The following is a 6,313-nucleotide window of genomic DNA, read 5'->3' as shown; positions in this document are numbered from 1 at the left end:
CATGATAATTAGTGGTTGAAACCCTTTTGTTTTCTTAGGAGTTATTTTTTATCTTAAGCCATTCCTATATAAAGGAGGCATGTATCTTCTTTTTAAATCAATGAATTTTGGCAAGTTTACACATTGTGTAAGTGAGAGTATTTGCTCTTAGGTTCTGGATTGGACCAAAATTGATCTTATCAAGAAATCCTTTTCTTGTGGTGATCCTCATCCATAGGCTTATCATTCTCTCTTGGATTAGAAAGAGTGTGGCGCCCCTTCTACTTAATTCCATTTCTTATTTCTCCTTTATTTCATATCAGTCTCGTTTATTTTATATGCATGTATCAAATTATGTCGTTCATTCAATTATAAGGCAAATTACTTCCTCTAAGTCACAAAAGAATTAATATTCCAAAAGTTAACAAAGTTGTTTCAGGAATTTTGAAGGAAATGCATAAGTCTCAAAGGTTAGTGCATATCAAGTGGTAATCAGAGCATATTCCAAAAAAAAAAGGGGGCAAAATGTGGTAAATTGTCTATATTCTTGTTCTTCATTATTATCCATTTATCATTATAAAAAAATCGAAAAAAAAAGAGTTATAAGAAGAAAAAAAAATTAAAAAAAAAAGGATCTCATTGTTAAAGATTGTGATTCAAAAAAAAAAAAAAAGAAAAAAAAAAAAGAAAAATTCTATTTTTTTTTCTTGCCACACTCTTAAAATTCTCCTGGTTTCCTTTGTTTTAGAGTCCTTTTTTTTGTTTGCTGTTTTTTGTGTGTTGATTATCATCTGAAATTGATTTCTTTGTGTTGATTCATTTTGGTTTCTCTAAAGAACTAAAAGAGCAAATTGAGTGGTAAAAGGCAGAGTGTTTTTATTAGTAAAAAAAAAGCCAAAAAAATAAATAAAAATTGAGTAAAACACGAGTGATTGAGTCTAAACACGTGAGTAGAGTGGTAAGGTCCATTTATAAACACTTGTTCCTAATTTCACAAATATTTCACAATTATGTCTAGTCCACCTTCACCTAGAACAGCAGCTTTAACTGTTCAGATCGCAGCCATGCGTGACAATTTTGAAAGATTGTTAAGAGAACAAGGTGAACAACTTCAACAAAGAATTGATGAGTTGGAAAGGAGGCCCCAAAATTCTAATGATGGTAGTGGCGATGAGGAGGAAAGAAGACGTAGAAGGAGACAAGGGGGAGATAATTTGAGGGGCATAAAAATTAAAGTTCCAACTTTTGTTGGGAAGAGTGACCCGGAGGCATATCTGGAATGGGAGACTAAACTTGAACAAATTTTTAATTGTCACAATTATTCTAATCTTGAAAAAGTGCAGGTTGCTTCTATTGAGTTCAAGGAGTATGCTTTAGTTTGGTGGGATCAATTGACCAAAGATAGAAGGAGGTATGCAGAACGACCAATTGATACTTGGGAAGAGATGAAAAGAATCATGAGGAGAAGGTTTGTTCCTTCCTATTATCATAGGGAATTGCACAACAAATTGCAAAGGCTCACTCAAGGTTCTAAAAGTGTTGAAGAATATTTCAAGGAGATGGAAGTTCTCAAAATTAGAGCTAATGTAGAGGAGGACGATGAAGCAACTATGGCTAGGTTTCTCCATGGTCTAAATCATGACATTAGTGACATAGTGGAACTTCATCACTATGTTGAAATGGATGAATTGGTACACCAAGCTATCAAAGTGGAACAACAACTCAAAAGAAAGAGCCAAGCAAGGAGAAATTCCACCACTTTCAATTATCAAAGTTGGAAGGACAAAACAAAGAAGGAAGGTGCTTCATCATCTAAGGAAGCCACGGTTGAAAACAAAGGTAAAACTATTACATCTTCTTCTTCAAGTGTTTCAACTAACAAAAGTGTTAAGTGTTTCAAGTGTCAAGGCCAAGGACATATTGCATCTCAATGTCCAACAAAGAGAACTATGCTTATGGAAGAAAATGAAGAAATTGTTGAAGAGGAGGATGGTGATTATGATGAGGAGTTTGAAGAAGAAATACCTAGTGGAGATTTACTCATGGTGAGAAGAATGTTGGGAAGCCAAATAAAGGAGGAGGATACAAGTCAAAGAGAAAACCTTTTTCATACAAGATGCTTTGTGCAAGGAAAGGTTTGTTCTTTAATAATTGATGGAGGAAGTTGTACAAATGTTGCAAGCACGCGTCTGGTTTCTAAACTAAAATTGGAAACAAAACCTCACCCTAAGCCTTACAAACTCCAATGGCTTAATGAAAGTGTAGAAATGCTTGTTAATAAACAAGTTGAGATTTGTTTTAAAATTGGAAAATATGAGGATGTAGTGTTGTGTGATGTAGTCCCAATGGAAGCTAGTCATTTGTTATTAGGAAGGCCTTGGCAATTTGATAGAAAAGCCAATCATGATGGATACTCCAATAAGTACTCTTTTATGTATCATGATCAAAAGATCAATCTTGTACCGTTAAATCCTAGTGAGGTGAGAGAAGATCAAAGAAAAATGAGAGAAAAATATGATCAAGAAAGAAAAGAAAAAGAAAAAGAAAAAGAAAAAGAAAAAGAAAAAGAAAAAGAAAAGAATGAAAAGAAAAAGAATGATAAAAGAGAAACGAAACAAATTTTAATTGCAAAAAAAAGAGATGTGAAAGAAGCAATTGTGTCACACCAGCCTTTGTACTTGCTCTTTTGCAAGGAGGTGCCTTTGCTAACCACTATTTCTAATGAAAAAAAATTGCCAAATTGTGTTGAGTCTCTTTTGCAGGAATTTAAAGAATTGTTTCCGAAAGAGGTGCCAAGTGGTTTACCACCTATAAGAGGAATTGAACATCATATTGATCTCAATCCAGGAGCATCTTTGCCTAATAGGCCAGCATATAGAAGCAATCCACAACAAACTCAAGAGATACAAAGGCAAGTTGCTGAATTGATAAGTAAAGGATGGGTAAGAGAAAGTTTAAGTCCTTGTGCTGTCCCTATTATTCTAGTCCCTAAAAAGGATGGTAGTTGGAGGATGTGCACTGATTGTAGGGCCATTAACAATATTACCATTAAATATAGGCATCCTATTCCTAGACTAGATGATTTGCTTGATGAATTGTGTGGTGCATGCTTATTTTCTAAAATTGATTTGAAAAGTGGATATCACCAAATTAGAATAAGGGAAGGGGATGAATGGAAAACTGCTTTTAAAACAAAATTTGGTTTGTATGAGTGGATGGTTATGCCTTTTGGATTAACTAATGCACCTAGTACTTTCATGAGACTAATGAACCATGTGTTAAGGGAGTTCTTGGGTAAGTTTGTTGTTGTGTATTTTGATGATATTTTGATTTATAGCAAGAACTTAGATGATCATTGCATTCATTTAAGGGCTGTTTTGCAAGTGCTAAGATATGAAAATTTGTATGCCAACCTAGAAAAATGTGTCTTTTGCACCGATCATGTGATTTTCTTAGGTTTCATTGTGAGCTCTAAAGGAGTCCACGTTGATGAGGAAAAGGTGAAAGCCATTCGAGAGTGGCCTCCTCCCAAAAATGTAAGTGAGGTAAGAAGCTTTCATGGTTTGGCTAGTTTTTATAGGAGGTTTGTGAAGGACTTTAGTACCTTGGCAGCACCCCTCAATGAAATTGTTAAAAAGGATGTTGGTTTTAAATGGGGTGAAAAACAAGAGCAAGCCTTTGCTGCCCTAAAGGAAAAGCTCACCCAAGCACCAATTCTTGCATTGCCTAATTTTTCTAAATCTTTTGAAATTGAATGTGATGCATCTAATGTAGGAATTGGAGCTGTTTTGTTGCAGGAAGGTCATCCACTTGCTTATTTTAGTGAAAAGCTAAAAGGGGTTGCCCTTAATTATTCTACATGTGATAAGGAATTGTATTCCTTGGTGAGAGCTCTACAAACTTGGCAACATTACTTGCTGCCCAAAGAGTTTGTCATTCATAGTGATCACGAATCCTTGAAACATTTGAAGGGACAAGGTAAGTTGAATAAGAGGCATGCCAAGTGGGTTGAGTTTCTTTAACAATTTCCTTATGTAATCAAGCATAAGAAAGGTAAATCTAATGTTGTGGCAGATGCACTCTCAAGAAGACATGTCTTGCTTTCTAGTCTTGAAACAAAAGTTTTTGGTCTTGAGCATATTAAAGATTTGTATAAAAGTGACCTTGAATTTTCTTCAAAATTTTTAGCTTGTGAGCACACTGCCTTCAATGGGTATTTTAGGCACAATGGCTATTTATTTAAAGAAAAAAACTATGTGTGCCTAAAGGTTCCATTAGAGAACTACTTGTAAAAGAGGCGCATGAGGGAGGACTAATGGGTCATTTTGGGGTTTCTAAAACTCTAGAATTCTTAAAAGAACATTTTTATTGGCCTCACATGAAAATTGATGTCCAAAAGCTTTGTGAAAGATGCATTGTGTGTAAAAAGGCTAAATCAAAAGTTATGCCTCATGGTTTGTATACTCCTTTGCCTGTACCTGAATTTCCTTGGATTCACATTTCCATGGACTTTGTTTTGGGACTGCCTAGAACAAAGAATGGCAAAGATTCTATTTTTGTAGTTGTGGACAGGTTTTCAAAAATGACACATTTTATTCCATGTAAAAAGGTGGATGATGCGTGTCATGTTGCTGATTTGTTCTTTAAGGAAGTGGTGCGCCTACATGGCTTACCAAGGAGCATTGTCTCTGATCGTGACTCCAAGTTCTTAAGCCATTTTTGGAGGACTTTGTGGGGAAAGGTGGGTACAAAGTTATTATTTTCCACTACTTGTCATCCCCAAACAGATGGACAAACTGAAGTAGTAAATAGAACTCTTTCTACTCTTCTTAGGGCTGTTCTTAAAAAGAATTTAAAAATGTGGGAGGAATGGTTACCTCATGTAGAGTTTGCTTACAATAGGGCTGTCCATAGCACTACACAACATTCACCTTTCGAGATTGTGTATGGTTTTAATCCTTTAACACCTCTTGATTTGTTACCATTGCCTAACACGTCTATTTTGAAGCATAAAGATGGGAAAGCTAAGGCTGAATTTGTGAGAAAATTGCATGAACAAGTAAAATTGCAAATTGAAAAGAAAAATAAAAGTTATGCAAAAAGTGCAAATAAAGGGCGAAAGAAATTTATTTTTGAACCCGGGGATTGGGTTTGGATACATATGAGAAAAGAGAGATTCCCATCACAAAGGAAGTCCAAACTTCAACCTAGGGGAGATGGACCATTTCAAGTACTTTCAAGGATCAATGACAATGCCTACAAAATAGAACTTCCAGGTGAGTATGGGGTAAGTACTACTTTTAATGTGGCTGATTTATCTCCTTTTGATGTAGGTGATGATGGTCTAAATTCGAGGTCGAATTCTTTTCAAGAAGGAGGGAATGATGAGGACGTAATCCAAGACATAAATGATACAATGCAAGGCTTAGGAGGTCCTATGACAAGGGCACATGCAAGAAGAGTCAATGATGCTTTAGTTCACTTCATGATCAAGTCAATAGAATGCATGGGCCAGATTGAAGAAAAAAAGCCCAAGTTTATTCTTATCATCCAAGCATGTGATAAAAGGCCCAATAATGCATAAATAAATAAAAATAAAGGAAATACCAATAACCACACTATAATGGACGAAAATTACAAGAGAAGTGGTAAATAAAGAATTTCCATTATTTTGCCCTTTCAAGAACCCCACTATCTCTTCTTTATTTTGCACTTTCTTTGTAATAACTCAATCCACTATCATGATAATTAGTGGTTGAAACCCTTTTGTTTTCTTAGGAGTTATTTTTTATCTTAAGCCATTCCTATATAAAGGAGGCATGTATCTTCTTTTTAAATCAATGAATTTTGGCAAGTTTACACATTGTGTAAGTGAGAGTATTTGCTCTTAGGTTCTGGATTGGACCAAAATTGATCTTATCAAGAAATCCTTTTCTTGTGGTGATCCTCATCCATAGGCTTATCATTCTCTCTTGGATTAGAAAGAGTGTGGCGCCCCTTCCACTTAATTCCATTTCTTATTTCTCCTTTATTTCATATCAGTCTCGTTTATTTTATATGCATGTATCAAATTATGCCGTTCTTTCAATTATAAGGCAAATTACTTCCTCTAAGTCACAAAAGAATTAATATTCCAAAAGTTAACAAAGTTGTTTCAGGAATTTTGAAGGAAATGCATAAGTCTCAAAGGTTAGTGCATATCAGATATTTTGATTTTAGAGAAGTGAATTGTGACCAAATATTATGCAGATGGACGATTATATTTATTTATGTTTTTTGTGATTACCATTTTCAGAAAAATAAAAAAATAAAAAAATAAAACATCAGAGATGTG

The 6,313-nt window shown here is 34.7% G+C and overlaps 1 pseudogene; it reads left to right on the top strand.

The window, feature by feature from the left end:
• Positions 1-1,007: 1,007 nt before the first annotated feature.
• Positions 1,008-5,868, top strand: LOC127127961 (uncharacterized; annotated as a pseudogene).
• Positions 5,869-6,313: the final 445 nt, after the last annotated feature.

Source organism: Lathyrus oleraceus, chromosome 3, assembly GCF_024323335.1.
Source record: "Lathyrus oleraceus cultivar Zhongwan6 chromosome 3, CAAS_Psat_ZW6_1.0, whole genome shotgun sequence".
In the NCBI taxonomy this organism is placed as follows: domain Eukaryota; kingdom Viridiplantae; phylum Streptophyta; class Magnoliopsida; order Fabales; family Fabaceae; genus Lathyrus; species Lathyrus oleraceus.
The sequence above is the reverse complement of the archived record's forward strand: the minus strand, read 5'-3'. Positions and strand labels throughout refer to the sequence as shown.